This window comes from Bubalus kerabau, chromosome 12, assembly GCF_029407905.1.
Source record: "Bubalus kerabau isolate K-KA32 ecotype Philippines breed swamp buffalo chromosome 12, PCC_UOA_SB_1v2, whole genome shotgun sequence".
NCBI classification, from domain to species: domain Eukaryota; kingdom Metazoa; phylum Chordata; class Mammalia; order Artiodactyla; family Bovidae; genus Bubalus; species Bubalus kerabau.
Window position 1 is genome coordinate 46,686,569 of NC_073635.1, and position 17,268 is coordinate 46,703,836.

Sequence of the window (17,268 nt, forward strand, 5' to 3'; positions counted from 1 at the left end):
AACCCTTTTCAAAATTAATATTCCTGGAGAAGAGAAAATGAGGAGAAAAACTGAGCACCCTCACAGTGTGCTGTGGTTTAATAGTCTGCTCTCTCTTGTCATCACTGTCCAATTCTGTTTCACTTATGAGTCTCCAAACTCAAAGTGAATCTTATTGCTAAGTGAATACAACAGAACAATTCTCAAATTATTCCCCTGAAATATTAAATAATTCTGACATTGTGAATTTCTTAAACTCTGATTTGTACATGGGTTTTAGACTAAAATTACAATAAAGTTACAGAAAATTTGAGATCTCTTTGGAAATTGTATAGCATACTTCATTTTTCAAACAAGTCCAAAAATAATTGACCCTAAAACTATCATTTTAGGTTTATTTCCCTAAAAACTATCACTCTTATTTATTTCAACATAACCTATTTATCAATAAAGGTTTATTTTTCCCCACAAAAAAAGGATTTTATTTAGAGGAAATACAGGTGAAAAGAACATTTGACTTCAAGGATATACATACCCACACACATACGTACACATATGATAGTCTATGAAATATGAAACCTGGCAGGATATTTAATAAATATTAAGAGATTTTAGAAATGATGATGATAATATGATTATGATTTAGGGAAAAGAGCCCCTATCCTCAAGAGATACACACTGGAAATAAAGAACTCTCAATTGATTAAATAAAGCATGCTTGGGATTGGTTTTAGAATTCTCTGACAGGAGAAATTGGGTGGGAGAAATTATAAGCAAGACTGGGCTTAGACGATCACTGTTAAAGCTGAATGATGGGTAGGTACGTGGGAAGGGTTTATTATCCCATTCTAATTTTATGCATGTTTGAGATATTCTATAATTAAAAGTTTTAACATAAAGTAATGTTACTCAGGAAAGATTCTATTAACTCATTCTTCTTTCAAAAAGTCAGAGGCATTGGTATGATGCTGATCATCACCATTATCATCAAAATAACTAGCATATATGAGTGCTTTCTGTGTGCAAACCAATGTCCTAAGCACTTTGTAGACACTAACTCATTTGATTCTTGCAATAATTCTTATATTGTTAGTAGTGTTATCTTCATTTTACACTTGAGTAGATAGAGGTAAAATGAGCTAATTAACTTGCCAGTATAACTGGGCTAGTAAGGAGAGGAGCTGGTTTTGAACCCAAGTAGTCTTACTCTAGATCCTATGTTCTTTTAACATCCAAGAAGTATAATATTAGTTACTTATCTTTGATACATGTGTTCAAACATATACAAGTAACATACACTCCAAAAATAATTCTATAGTTATTTTATCTCATAGTAGAAAGAAAACTTAAAGATTTTCTTTTTTACGCATTTTTACGCAAAGCTTGACTCACTCCCTGAAAATCCACCCAGTGATCACCCTAAGAAGTCAGGATTCCCCCAAATTGACAACTTGAACTGTCACATTTATGATTATTCATTTTTAAACAAAAGATATCTTAGAACTGAAACTCCAGATTCTCCCCATAATGGACCAGAAAACTCCAACCATGAGTATAACAGATCTTTAACATCAACCCTAACGTTTAGTAGCCCACAAAGGTAAAATTTTCCACTCTGAACCTTTTCTAAAAGAGACAATATGAATGAGGTCTAAACTCTTCTTGTGAGAAGTATTTAACCATGAAAGTATTACATTTAAATTAACACATGCATTTCATGAGGTAAAAGAATCATGGCTTACTTCAAGACTCTTCAAACAGAAAATATTATTCTCTAAGAGATTTATTTCAGAAGGAGCAGTTGCCATGTCTTACCCATTTATCAGGTATAATTAATCTCTGGCTATCATCACAAATTGTCATTTGCACTTGTTGCAATTCTAGTTTGTCTTGAATTTTGTCATCATGTGACTTTAGCCATGAACTTGCCTCACTTTGTAGTACAAGAACTTTATCTAGATTTTTAAATCATTCTTCTCTGTCAAACCACGCCTCTCCTGACCCTATCTGTGTCATTCCATCTTTGTACCAGGCACTGGCATAGTTGTTGATGACCACTCTGCTCTGATGATATACCATGCACCCAGCTACCAGGATGCTGCCCTAAACCAGATTTTAGCATGCTGATCTAGATAAATTAATTTCTGTAAGTCTGTTAATTTACAAAGGACAAGGACTCCTTCCAAGCCACAGGTGTATTCTAATATGTACCTTAACTCTCACCTTCCTTGTCACACCCTTTGTAGACTAAGAGCCTGGCTTGTGAATGTACAAAGTCTTCTGAGGTGATACTACACAATCTATATATTCAGTTTCACTGGCTTGAACCAATTCATTTTCCCCCTGCCAGTCATAACAATTCGTATCTTACTAACATGACTTGAAATGATCAAATTCATTGAAAATTATAATCAAACATGTTTCTTTACACATTTGTTTCCTTAAGTGTGTTTAATATGGAAAAAATTGAGGAACTCCGTCCACCTTGTTTACCTGCATAACCTCAATCCCTGGCACACTGCACACTTTAGTACCAATTTATTGGATGTGAAGAGAAAGTGAAGATGTTAGTCACTCAGTCATGTCTGAGTCTTTGTAACCCCATGGACTGTACCTGCCCAGGCTCCTCAGTCCATAGGATTCTCCAGATAAGAATAATGGAGGGGTAGCCCTTCCCTTCTCCAGGGCATCTTCCAAACCCAGGGATTGAACCCAGGTCTCCTGTATTACAGGCAGACTACTGTCTGAGCCACCAGGGAAGCTCAATTGGTTGGATATCTGATGCAATTTATTTCCAAAATTAATTTGTTGAGCCTTTTGTTCTTATATTAATAAAGACACATTTCAGTTGATGTTACATGTTAAATTAGTTGAGTCTTAATGAATGAAAAGGTATATAAGAAAAATGTTTTAATTTGGGTTGTCTTTTGAGAAATGTGAACTTCAGTTCAGTTCAGTTCAGTCGCTCAGTCGTGTCTGACTCTTTGCGACCCCATGAATCGCAGCACGCGAGGCCTCCCTGTTCATCACCTACTCCCAGAGTTCACTCAGACTTATGTCCATCGAGTCAGTGATGCCATCCAGCCATCTTATCCTCTGTTGTCCCCTTTTCTTTCTGCCCCCACCAGCATCAGAGTCTTTTCCAATGAGTCAACTCTTCGCATGAGGTGGCCAAAGTACTGGAGTTTCAGCTTTAGCATCATTCCTTGCAAAGAAATGTGAACTTAGAACATGCAAATTATTTATGATGTTTAAAATTCTAATTAAAAATATTCAGTTTAATATATTTGTAGCTACCCTGTGCAGAAAAAGAACTAGTAAGTAATGGGTAGAAAATAGTAAGATTTGATTCATGTATCTAAAAGTGCTGTTGACTATTTTGGGCCACAGTAGATTCATCATGATAGACTGTCCATGCAAAGTTGAGAAGCAGTCTGTCAGGAATGTTATAGAAACTATTCCTTGGAAATTGATAGAAGGTTAAACTAAGTCACCTTTATATCCCCTTTACCTATTGAAATTTTATGACTTCTTCTTTTAAACGTAACTGCTTTCTAACATAGTCATATAAAAATGCAAAGGAGAGCACTAATTTTTAGGATTTAGGGAAATATAAAAAGTTTAAGAGTGTTTGTTTATGTCATTGTCAGCATTCTTCCCTTGGAGAGAAGAGGATTCTTGAACAGCCCAGCTGTTATTTTGCAACTCTCAGAGCATAAAAATGTAATGCAAAATCTTGGACCTTTACTATAGCTGTTTTAAAAAATTAATTTCTGTGGCGGATTTATTTTGATATTTGGCAAAACTAATACAATTATGTAAAGTTTAAAAATAAAAAAAGAAAGAAAAAATTAATTTCTAATTTATAACCACTTACTCTTTGTAGCAAAGAAAAAAGACATTGTCAGATCTATAAAATTGTTGCTCCTAGCTTTTTAATGTATTGTATTAAAGAGAAAAACATATGTTGGATCAAAAAAGGTCAAAAATTGGGTATAGAAAGAAGACATATTGTATTAGCTTTCGTTTATTACCTTTTTAGTTCAATGTGAAAAACCGCTTGAAATGTTTCAATTACTTTAAAATTTCAAATTAAAACACACACACACATCAAGCAACTGTACCTTATTAAAGTGTGTCCCATTATCTTATTCTATATGTGTAACCGTATTAATGCTGCAGATTCACTTTGAAGATTCTTTTTTCAAATCATGAAAAATGTGTGCATTCAAGCTATTAACAGAAAAATCTTAGAAAAAGAACATGTTACAAGAACTGAGGAAAAGTGGTGGAGGTGAGACTCACCGAGTGTGATGCGAGTGGCTAATGTAGATGTTAAGAGAAGTAAGGGGGCCAGAATTGCCAGAGCTCTGGGCAAGGAGTTGTGGTCCATGGTGTTTGGGAGCAGGCTGGGTATGGCTGATCACTTTGTGAAAATGGCACCTTCTTTCTAATCACACGAGAATGTAGAACTATTTATCCTGCCATCTGACTATTCATTCCCCTGACATGTTCTGTTCAATTCAAATCAAGCTGACATTATTGCTATTCAATGTTTTCTTGTATATTTATGGCTTGTCTTGTCTAATGAAAATGCAAGCTCCTTAAAAACAAAATCCCTCTTTGCATTGATGATCCTGTGTACTCTCTACCTTGAACAGTGCTTTGAACTTACTGCTGCTGCTGCTGCTAAGTCGCTTCAGTCGTGTCTGACTCTGTGCGACCCCAGAGACGGCAGCCCACCAGGCTCCGCCGTCCCTGGGATTCTCCAGGCAAGAATACTGGAGTGGGTTGCCATTTCCTTCTCCATTGCGTGAAAGTGAAGTCGCTCAGTCGCGACCAACTCGTGGCAACCCCATGGACTATAGCCCATCAGGCTCCTCCATCCATGGGATTTTCTAGGCAAGAGTACTGGAGTGGCTTGCCATTACCTTCTCCATCCAGCACTGCAGGCAGATTCTTTACCAACTGAGCTACAAGGCAAGCCCAATTACCTAGGTACACATGGGTATATAGGGGTGTAGAAAACTCTTCTATAGTTAGTCAATAACTATTCTGTTTAGATTATTAATTTACTTTAAAAACTAACAACAAAGGCTTTAGGCAATTAAGTAATAAGCTTTTATAATGAATTTCCCTGGTGGCTCAGTAAAGCTCCAGACAGTAAAGTGCCTGCCTACAATGTGGGAGACCCAGCTTCAAGCCTTGGGTCAGAAAGATCTCCTGGAGAAGGAAATGGCAACCCACTCCAGGATTCTTGCCTGGAAAATCCCATGGACAGAGGAACCTGGTAGGCTACAGTACATGGGGTCTCAAAGAGTCAGACACCACTGAACGACTCCACTTTCACTTTATTTGTAATAATACATTATTTTTCATTACTTATTTTTTCTTATTATACACTAAGATTTCATAAGCATGAAGAATCCAATTAGAAACTAGAAGTTTTACTACTGTATTATTAATATTTTCTGTCCCATATACTTGAAGGCTAACATATGTACCTTATCTATTGAAATTTTAAGTAGCATATATATTGAAACACAATTTCATAAACAATGATATTGATGGAAAATTTGAAAACAGTGAAACGATTCAACCTTATTAGAAAGTGCTTCATGTTTTAACAAGCAAACTAAACATGGAGGTTTTTCTCCTGAACTCTTTAAAACATGAAAAATTCCCATTGCCCTTTAATGTCATTTTATATTAGAAATTTTAAAGAATAATCATAATACAAAACAGTTAAAATGTTACATTTATATGAATTTTCAAACCTCACAGATAACTCTTAAAATATTGATATATCTCCTACCTAACTTGGCCCAGGTTAGCAGTTACAAGAAGAATTTATATTAGTCTTATCCTTTCAGTTGGGAATCATCAACTGTAATACAGTGTTCTTATTGCTTCTCTTATCATGTAGTCTAAAGTATATTGCCTAACTTTTAGTACAGAGCACACAGATTCTTCATGGGGATTTGAACATAGTGCCTAGGATAACAATAGCTTCAAAAATATCATGATACTCTAAAGGAAGATATTTCTTCACTAACAAAATTGTTTTTGTAACTGCTAAATTTCATCAGAGTTTTTAGAAAACCAAATAAACCCTGAAATATGAATATATTTTATTGTGCCAAATAGTTCAGTTAACAAATCAGCCTAATTAGAAGCCTAATTTCTAGGAAGACTAATTAGCCTAATTAGTCTTCCTAAAAATATTTATGGATGAATAACAAATTCAATGTTAGCAACAGTATGGACTCAAACAAAACTAAGAAGACAGGAATGTTGGAGAAAGTAAGGACATTCACTTTATTCTTGGACTTCCTGGAAGAGAAGAAATCCAAGTTCAGGATGAAGGATAATCAGGATACAACCCTTACGGCATGACTAAACTCTTAGTATACTGGGAGAAGACATAATTGTTTTAAAAAAGATAATTTATTTTCTAAAAATTTATATCAAATGTTTAAACTCTCCCTCCATGGTAGAGTTGGTCTTTCAAGTGTTAATATATTTTCCTCTACCATCTATTAATTATTAACAATAAAACATTATAAAACCCTTACCTATATATTTTTGCTGAAATACCTTCATCCAATTCCTACATTTCCTTAATAGTCAAAGAAATGAGGGTGAATTGAAAGAAAGAATACATTTGAATCAGTTCTAATGAGGTGGATGAAACTGGAGCCTATTATACAGAGTGAAGTAAGCCAGAAAGAAAAACACCAATACAGTATGCTAACGCATATATATGGAATTTAGAAAGATGGTAACAATAACCCTGTATACGAGACAGCAAAAGAGACACTGATGTACAGAACAGTCTTTTGGACTCTGTGAGAGAGGGAGAAGGTGGGATGATTTGGGAGAATGGCATTGAAACATGTATAATATCATATATGAAACGAGTTGCCAGTCCAGGTTCGATGCACGATACTGGATGCTTGGGGCTGGTGCACTGGGACATCCCAGAGGGATGGTATGGGGAAGGAGGAGGGAGGAGGGTTCAGGATGGGGAACACATGTATACCTGTGGTGGATTTATTTTGATATATGGCAAAACCAATACAATATTGTAAAGTTAAAAAATAAAAGAAAAAAAAGAAAAAAAAAAAAAAAGAAAGTTTTCCTGTAGAATCTATGCCAGTCATTGTGATCACCATTTTGTTTTCTAAGAAATCCTTTTAAGGAATGAGTTTAGAATCCTCAGGGTCACTGTGGGGTCAAGGTGCTTCTTACACTGTATGTGAAATACCTCTTCTATCCATTTTTCAAAAAATAAATAAATAAAATCATAACCATATTAGTTTATTTAATAACCGATCAGATCTCTTATCTGTGGGCCAGCAGATTTCAGTTATAAATTTAATCCAAATATTTTAAAACATAATTCACACGACCCACATTCATTTAGAAAAGCCAAGACTTTTCTTTCCTTCTCTTCTTCTATCTTGGGCTTCATTTATCTTTGTACTCATGCTGTTTATTTTCATTATTTTTATTTTCTATTAGAAAGATGAAAGCAAAAGAATAACTTTTACTTCCTTGTATTTTTTTAGTTAAGTGTCTGATAAACTTAAAGATAGAATGCACTAAAAATTATATTATCATTTGATTTGACTCTATATTTGTTATTTGGCTGTAATTTGAGTTTATCTCCATCAAGAGTGTGGACTTTCATATTCAAGTGGGAAAGCTGGCTTACGTTTCCTGTAAGCATTTCAATCTGGATTCTAGCATTTCCAAAAATAAAAATAATGATAATTAATATCAAGTAAGTTATTCTTTCCTCTGTCTCAGGTTTACTAAATGATCTCCATTTAACTGAATACTTCTAGATGCATATAGCCATTTTGTAATCTATCTCATCTAATCAAAAAAAGAAAATCTTCCTTGATACCATACTTCCTCTAAATTCTGTCCCACTTTTCAGAACACCTTTGGAGAGTTATCTATACTCTATAGCCTCATCTTCTCCCCATGATTGAATCTTGAGCCTCCTCTAGTTACTGTCTCATTTCTACCTTCTTAATGACTTTTATCAAATTAACTGTTATGCTCATATTGCCATATCTGATAGCCAATTCTTACACCTCTGCATACTTGACTTCTCAGCAGCCCTAGACAGGTTGATTGTTCCTTCATTCTTAAAATCTTTTCTTCACATGGTTTCCTGGACACCGTTCTCTCTCCTCCTCCCAGAACCTCAAAGGCAGCTTCTTAGTCTCTTTATTGCTTTGCTTTTCTATCTAATCTTTTCTAGCTCAAAACATTAGGAGGTACCTTGTGACCTTTTTCCTTTGCTATACTCATTCTCTTGTGACCTCATTCAGACCCATGCCTTTAAATACCATCTATATGCTGATGGTTCCAAAATTTATATCTTTAACTCAGACCTTTTGCTTGATCTGCCCTCATCTCTGGACTCACATCTTCCCATGGGATATCTAATGGGCATCTTGAAATTCACATGTTCAAAAACCGAACACTTAATTGCCCAATTCCACAGCTGCTCCTTCTATCATCTTGTTAATCTCAGTCCCATCCCATTCTCTTTCTTCTCAGAGTCAACCAAAATGATGAGTTTGTCCTGTTTTATTTTCGTGTATATAGCTATAAATAATATATAGAAATATAGATCTGGACGTGTTCTTATATGTGCACAATGATGAGTAACATTTAACACACTATTGGGCTATTCTTACATACTCAATTACTAGCCCAAAAGATATAAACATCATACTGTTAATATCTTTTCCAACTTTTATTATGTTTTGAGACTTATCTAAGTTGGTTCATTCAGATCATTTTATTCATTTGAAGTGTTATATTAGATTATACAACTACACTATACTTTTTTATTTATTCATCCATTGAAGCATTCAGTTAGTTCCAAAATGTTTGCTGTTAGAAACAATGTTGCAGTAAAATGTTTTTATTTTATCTGCATACTAGATCTTTAAATGTATTATTTTATGTGATTCTCACAAAAATCTTGCATAGTATTATCTTCATTTTTACCATAAAAGAAACTGATCTTAAAGAGATGACATGATTTTCTATAAGGACACAGAACTTGAAATCACATTTATGCCGTTTCATCACTAGGTTTTTTCTTACCACATACTTCATCTGGTTCTAAATTCATGAATAATGTAAAAATAATGCTGATATTAACAAGGAACAATGAGAGAGGCCTACTACCAGTCCAAATCCTTGCTTAATGAGAATCCAGAAAATCATGAGTGGGCAGTGAGAGCATGAGAATATAGACGAGATATGAATATAGTGATTGGCAGTCCATTTAGAAAACTAATTAAAGCCCTTGTATCAACAGGCACTCCAATCCTAGAGATGCTGGAAGAATTCAGAGGAGTTGGTGACTGAACTGTTCAATAAAAAAAGAAATCAAAATCAAATAGAAAGTCTTAATTTATATTCTGGAGAGCCAGGGAATAGTAGTGACATGAACCAAAGTGAGAAAATTAGAAGACTGCAGGATGCAGCGAGGTATACAGTGAAGGGAACTGATGAGGAGCAAGGTTGGGGGTGGGCTTGATGATGTTCCTGGTTGAGATAAAGATTTGCTTTACTTACCAAAGACTTTGAGCCAAGAATTTTTACTTGCTTTCTAAACAAAGCACATGTCATTTAGCTGCAAACCAGATTCAAATGCTAGCAAACACTGAAAGCAATTATTAGTATTAGCAGAAGGACTCATTTAGGGAATATCAAGCTAAGAGATTAGACAAAGAAAATCTCAGTATAAATTTGTCTTTACTGATCTGTGGCCCTCGGTTCTGTTTCCAGTGACTGTATTCCTGCCTCGTTTTCCTACAGGGTTTCTTCTTAATATTATAATTGGGGTCAATCCTGTGCTGGAAGCTGTGCCTTGGTTCCCAGCCCAATATTTTAGTTTCCTCATCTTATGTTACTTACACTTCCTATCTTATCATTTTTGGTTTTGGAAACCTAACACGGAAACCAATTCTCCATGATCAAATGTTCCCAATACATATACTTTTTTTTTCCAGAACTTCACTGATGCCCACTGCTTAGTGGTCTTCATTTGCCACCTTCCACCTTGCAAGAACATTCTTGCCACCTGTCTGCTCTGACATCCTGAATAATTTTTAGCTTTCTGTGCATCATGTTCCTCATACTTAAATATTTTTGAATTCTGAATATTATGATTTTCTATTTGGTTTGCCACATGAATTAATGAGCATCCATTATGTAAAAGGAGAAAAATAATGGCATAGAAGAAGAAGTAACTCTGATCTCTCTCTAGAGAGACATGAGGAAAACTATCACAGAAGAAAAGAAAAATTCCAAAACAGAGAGGAAAAAAATGAATGCCAACCATGAGGACTGTGTAAAGACCACTGAAGTTGACAGAGTACATAAATATTTAGTCTAATAGGCCAAGAAATTGAAAAGGTTGGGATAATTTTGTTCTCTGACAACTTTTCTTGGATTTCAGAATATGAATAAACTCAATCTAATGATATCAGATCCTGAACTTATCAAAATCTTGTATGAAAAAGTGTTTCATTTGCAAATGAGCCATAAAGAATACAAAAAATAATTTAAAATATAATTTCAGGTGTAATCACATTTGCCAAATGTTGTTTTTGAATTCTCATGGGCCTTTTGCTGTTTAAATTAAAAAATCCAATTATAAAAAAACATTTAAAAAACATTAAAAATAATCATTATGCTGTTAAAGAAAAGCTAAGAAGGTAGTCTGTTTTTTAAGGATTATACATGTTAAAGAAAGAAAACAGAGACATAGCTGCTTTGCAAAATAAGGTGAGAAAATTATTAGTGGAAATGGCAAAATTCAAAGAAAATATAAGAAATAGAACTACAAAGAAATATTTGGAGACTTTAGAAGTATATACAGTAATTGGAACCATCTGCTAACAAGCACAGGTATTAGAAAACCTGTTTCAAAGACTAAATTATACTCATTTGTTATTAGCAGTATATATTTGCATTCAATTAATGTCCTGAAATCCTTTAAAAGTATGCTCTCTTAAGTGGGTTAAGCATGTTCATTGTTATCTTGTTTATACTAATAATTGACTGAGCAAATCTTTTCTTCATATCTAGTACAAAGGTAAACTTTATCAAGTCCAAGCTAATTATCATAAATTCCATATTAGCAGAAACCAAATTAATGAGGTTTGATTGTACCAAGAAAATTGTTTTTGCCATTTGCTTAATTTCACCTGCTTATATAATAACAAAAAATTCAAATGATGGAAGAGGTAGATAATTCAGTATTTGCAAAAATATCCACAGAAGCAAGGCAAATTTTCAGAAACTCTAATTTAGTGCTATATTTATTTGTTTAGGTTCAGTGTATAATATGATGTTAAGTGTATTACTGTACCATGCTATTATGGAACAGATGTTAAATGCAATGTAAAAATGTCAGGGGTAAATGATTGATGATCCTTTTTGCCATTTCAAAGTAAACCATGATTATATATATGCTCTGGACATTGCTTGAAAGCATCATATTAAATCTAAACAATTGATCCATTTTCAAGGGTTTTTGTATAATGTATTATTTATGTGTTTTGTATTCTTTTGTGAAAATGCTCCAGTATAAGGAAGTATTTAGAGTCTCAAGTGCTCCACCCAGTCCATATGGTAGATTTGTTCTCTGTGTAATACTTACCTTTTCCCTCTAGGCCCATATGGCAAGTCCATAGGCTGCCCAGGCCCCTCTGGCCTACACAGGGGCCATATGGCAAGTTCAGTGAGTACTCATTTACCTTGTATTAATATTTTATCTGCCTCAGACAGAAAAAGAGATCAGATTAACTAAAGTCAGCCCTTGAAAATGGTTTAGCCATATAATCAATACTGAGTGTCAATGTGGTATGAGATATGGGCTCTGTTATTTCATTTATATTAAAAATAGCAAATCTATTTGAATAATTTATCAAATAATTTCATAAGTTCTTTTGATCATTTGATATACATTGACAGAATAATGTTTAATTATGCTAATCATCTAGACAATATTAACGCCTAATAGTATAAGCTTGTAAAGTTTAGAACTGGTTTAAACATATAGGCTTTGATATATCCAAAGAGATAAGACTGAATCTAAATTATAATCTATATTACCATAGCAATTGCTCTAAAGCTAATTCATCGTTTTAACATTTGCAGCTATAGAATAAGCCAAACTTTGCTGTCAATGTAAAGTAATTAAGAAATCCCTCAGTACTCTACAGTTAGAATTTATATAAAAAATATGGAGTATATTAAAAAAACTACATTTATGTACCTCCCACTGCCACTAAAAATTCATATAAAGTTACCAAATAAATGAACTTCATGAGGTAGTTTATCTTATCAAAAATTCATTCAGTTGATAAAAATACTATTTTGAACTATACATATTATGTTTTCTTTTTAACAATGATAGTATTGATATATATATATGCATAATAATATATTTCATAATTACTATTCCAAGCACTTAACAATTCTTCTAGATTATGCCACAAAAACATGCATACTCTTTATGCTAAACAGTGATATGTGTACATTTATTTTATCTCCTTCAATCAAAAATATTTATCTCATTTTAAAAAATATCTTCACTGTTAATAACCTGAGTTCTGTTATTCAGAATGCACAAAAACAGCAATGCATCCCACCACACTTATGGAAATTTACTGTTTTTAGACCTTAGATTTTTTGCTAGTTTATGAATAAAATCTGATGTGACAATGATCAAAAGTGGGAATCTGTGCTTTGTTGCTTGGTCATTTCCTTAAGACATCTACAGTATTTTCTTTTGGGGCAGATCTTTTACTCAGTTAACCTTCTTTTCACAAAATAATTATAAATAAGTGGGCCTTTTAAAATTTTATTTCATATAATACACATATCCTATTACCATGTTTTGCCCACATTCTCTCTGCAAGCCCTTATCTGTAATCATACTTGTTATGATCTCTGTCTGGAATACACTTGCCAGGCCAATGTAAATTCTCAGATCGTATCACATAGGTGATAGGAAATAGATTGTGAAGTCATTTGAAATTTTGAAATGATAATATTGAAACAAAACTGTTAATGTGTTTAGGTTTGTCACCTGTAAGTGCAACTAAACTCATCATTAAAGTATAAAGACAACATCAGGATCTCTGACAGTTTATTTTATGCTTGTATATATAGAAACATGTTTTAATGAAAATATAAAAGTTTAATTTTATGCACTGAATATTTTCACGGAGTCAGCACTTTGCTGTTTTGTGATAACATGTTAAAATTAATGGGATGTCTTAACTAAGTTCTTTTTGCATACATACATATAAAAAAGGGAAAGCTCTGAACCTGACTTCATAAATAATATTCACTGTGATTTTGTTAAAGTTTAGATGTGTGGATTTTGTATTTGAAATCCTTAGAAGGTTACAGGGTGCAACCCTCCAACAATATCTCTGTCTTCAGGGACAAAATCCCATTATGTGGAGTTCAGTGAAGGGGGTAAACACCACCATAAAGAAATACAAATTGCACATACTTCCCATTTAGCTAGTGTCACCAAAGTTCACCATTCAGAATTCTAACCAGTTAGGACTTATTCTTGGAGGTCAAGTACCTTGTGACCTTGTCATCTCATTGATGACATCATATCCCATCCATCAGTGTTGTTTTTTTTTTTTTTTCAGAGCACACTTGCCATCTGCCCAGCACACATTGTTCTAACTTATTAGACAAATTCACTGGGTAACACTCTGTACAATGACACTGCTATCTTAATGTTGGCACACACTGAGATAACAAGCACTGCTTCTCTGTCAGAGCACAATGATTCTGCCCTCCACCTTTAAAAAAGACGTTAGGAGGCTGTTTATACTTAAGTCTTATGGAAACTGTAAATACGGGCAGAAGCATTTTTCTCCACTGTAAGATACAAACAAAACTCTCCTCACAAGAGCTGCTCATCCCAGTGGACAAGTCTTGTGTACATTGTGGGCTGTGAATGTTTGTGGTCTGCAAATTCCTTTTTTTTTTTTTCTTTAAATGAGGGAATCAGATGTGTAAGGATACTAGAGTAACCCATAGAAAGTTAAAAACAATAACATTCATTATCACCAAGCAATAAAACCCAATACCTTCTTTCCACTGGTTAAAATAATATAATTAAAATAATTTCCTAACTTGTTCCAGATGACTACAATCTTTCTTATTTTTTTTCTAAAGACATTCAGTTAGCAGAAAGAAGGTCTCAGACAACTGGCTGACACTTCATACCTGCAACCCAAATAGGTCCTTTGGAAAACCAAGGACAGTGTGCAAGTTCACATAGCTTCATTTTCACAGCATTTTGTATGCAACACAGAATTACTGGATGTGCTTAATCTAGTAGCTATTAAAGGGCTTATGACTTGATGAATTCCAGCACAACAGTTTCTGTGTTCTTTAGCTGTAAAAATTATATACTTTTTGAGAAGAAGATGGTATTTATTTTGCATTACATGGACTTCATCCTCTGTTTCTTCTTTTGACTTGTCATTTATTCCAGCTTACACTGTGATCAACATTGTACTAAAATAAAGTCAAGTACAACAGCCGCTCCCTGCCCATCAAAACACACAGACGTCTGCCAAGCACTTGTAACAGCTGGTGTTACATTAATTAGTTTAAACTATTTATTTCATCCATCTCCAGAGCAGATTGAGCAAAAACATTAGAGATTATTCTAGCATCTGTAAGTGCCCTGCAAACATTAACCACGGAAAGTTAGAATATTCATCAGTATCATACACACATATATACATAAATATATATTTATACATATATGATTTAAGAATCTGAACAGTCACTATAAACGAGGAAACTCCATCATAAACCGAGTGAGATGTTTTATTAACTGTCTTTACAAACATAAGTTTTCAACTTCTATTCATCTTTTGTGTCCGCAAAATTTCTCTCTTTAAAAATTATCACTAGAAAGTGATAATAATTCCTGGCAACATGGGCCATTAAACAATATATGACAGGGACTGAGTGACTCAGTGGATTAGTCACAGATTTTATGGCCACTGTTGGAATCCTGCCCTAACTACAGTGATCAAAACACTGTTATCAAATGGTTGTAAAAATCTCAATTAAAATTACTTCTATGGCCTCCACTAGGTTCTTAGCAAACTACATCCCATAACATGAATCTACACATTATTGACAAAATTAACTCAACTGCCACTTTTTGGCTTAACAGAATTTAGAAATTAACTATCTAACTGATTCTTCAAGTAATGGTTGTCAACAGGGGCTTGATTATAAATGTGTGTCCATTAAACACCTGTCAGTCTGTGTTTTTTGTAGTACTTATAGGTTTTCAAGACTACATTATCTTCCACTATGCCTTTTTAAAAAATTAAATATATATATATTAAAGTAACATTGGATGTAGCTATTTATGAAAAACATAAACCTTCTCAAATATATAAAGATGAATATACGGAAGGAGTAATGGAGAAAATTAGAATTTTTAAATTTTTGTAGAATAATAAAATAGCACTATGTAAATTCCCTTAAGGTTGACAATTCCCAGAGCAATCTGTTTTACTCCACCAAAAGCAATGACATGAGTAGAATCTGACACATGACTTAATCAACAAAAGGCAAACAAAAAGGGCTACATGATAGATAGCAAACAAGCATTTAGAAAATAAATAATCTAATCTTCAGAGAAGGAAAGTAATAAAGAGTAGAAGGCATTAGGGAAAACAATACTGTATACCTTGGCAAAAGTTTTCTGCATAAAACACAGCCAAAACTCCTAGAGCACTACTCGTTATTCCTAGAGTTAAAAGCTTTTGCTGTTTTAACCTTACTCACAGGTCAAAAATCAATCTCTATAAAGCAAATTAATTTTACTCCTTAGCATTCTCTTTTCCTATACAAAATTCTAAAAATAAAGAAAGAAAACAACAAAAGCAAAAATCCCATGTTATACTTCCGTTTAAATTTATCTCCCATTGAAATAATGCAGATATTGAATTTTTAGATTAAATGAGCTATTACAAAGTACATCTTTATAGTAACATGGCCTATACTCTACAATAGATTCTGACTTAACATTTAAGGGGATTTAGCTTTGTTACCTACCTTGATTTATGGACCATGTACTCATTAAGAAAGAGCTGTTATGAACTGGGCTGAATTGTGTCTCCCTAAAATTCACATGTTGAAGCCCTAAACTTCAATGTGACTGTAATTGAAAATAGAGTCTTTATCTGCTGGATCATCGAAAAAGCAAGAGAATTACAGAAAAACATCTATTTCTGCTTTATTGACTATGCCAAAATCTTTGTATGGATCACAACAAACTGTGGAAAATTCTTAAAGACACAGGAATACCAGACCACCTGATCTGCCTCTGGAGAAATCTGTATGTAGGTCAGGAAGCAACTGTTAGAACTGGACATGGAACAACAGACTAGTTCCAAATAGGGAAAGGAGTATATCAAGGCTGTATATGGTCACCCTGCTTCTTTAACTTATATACAGAGTACATCATGAGAAACACAAGGCTGAAGCACAAGCTGGAATCAAGATTGCTGGGAAAAATATCAATAACCTCAGATATGCAGATTCAGTTCAGTTCAATTCAGTTCAGTCGCTCAGTCATGTCTGACTCTGCGAACCCATGAATCGCAGCACGCCAGGCCTCCCTGTCCATCACCAGCTCCCGGAGTTTACCGAAACTCATGTCCGTCAAGTCGGTGATGCCATCCAAGCATCTCATCCTCTGTCATCCCCTTCTCCTCCTGCCCCCAATCCCTCCCAGCATCAGGGTCTTTTCCAATGAGTCAACTCTTCGCATGAGGTGCCCAAAGCATTGGAGTTTCAGCTTCAGCATAAGTCATTCCAATGAACACCCAGGACTGATTTCCTTTAGGATGGACTGGTTGGATCTCCTTGCAGTCCAAGGGACTCTCAAGAGTCTTATCCAACAACACAGTTCAAAAGCATCAGTTCTTTGGCACTCAGCTTTCTTCACAGTCCAACTCTCACAACCGTACATGACCACCGAACAACCATAGCCTTGGCTAGACGGACCTTTGTTGGCAAAATAATGTCTCTGCTTTTTAATATGCTATCTAGGTTGGTCATAGCTTTCCTTCCAAGGAGTAAGCGTCTTCTAATTTCATGGCTGCAATCACCATCTGCAGTGATTTTGGAGCCCCCCAAAATAAAGGCTGACACTATTTCCACTGTTTCCCCATATATTTT

At 34.3% G+C, this 17,268-nt stretch overlaps 1 protein-coding gene across 1 annotated transcript in view; it reads right to left on the minus strand.

Annotated features, from left to right (window-relative positions):
• Positions 1-17,268, minus strand: part of DACH1 (dachshund family transcription factor 1) — a 477,329-nt gene that overhangs the window by 71,573 nt on the left and 388,488 nt on the right. The window lies entirely within an intron of this gene.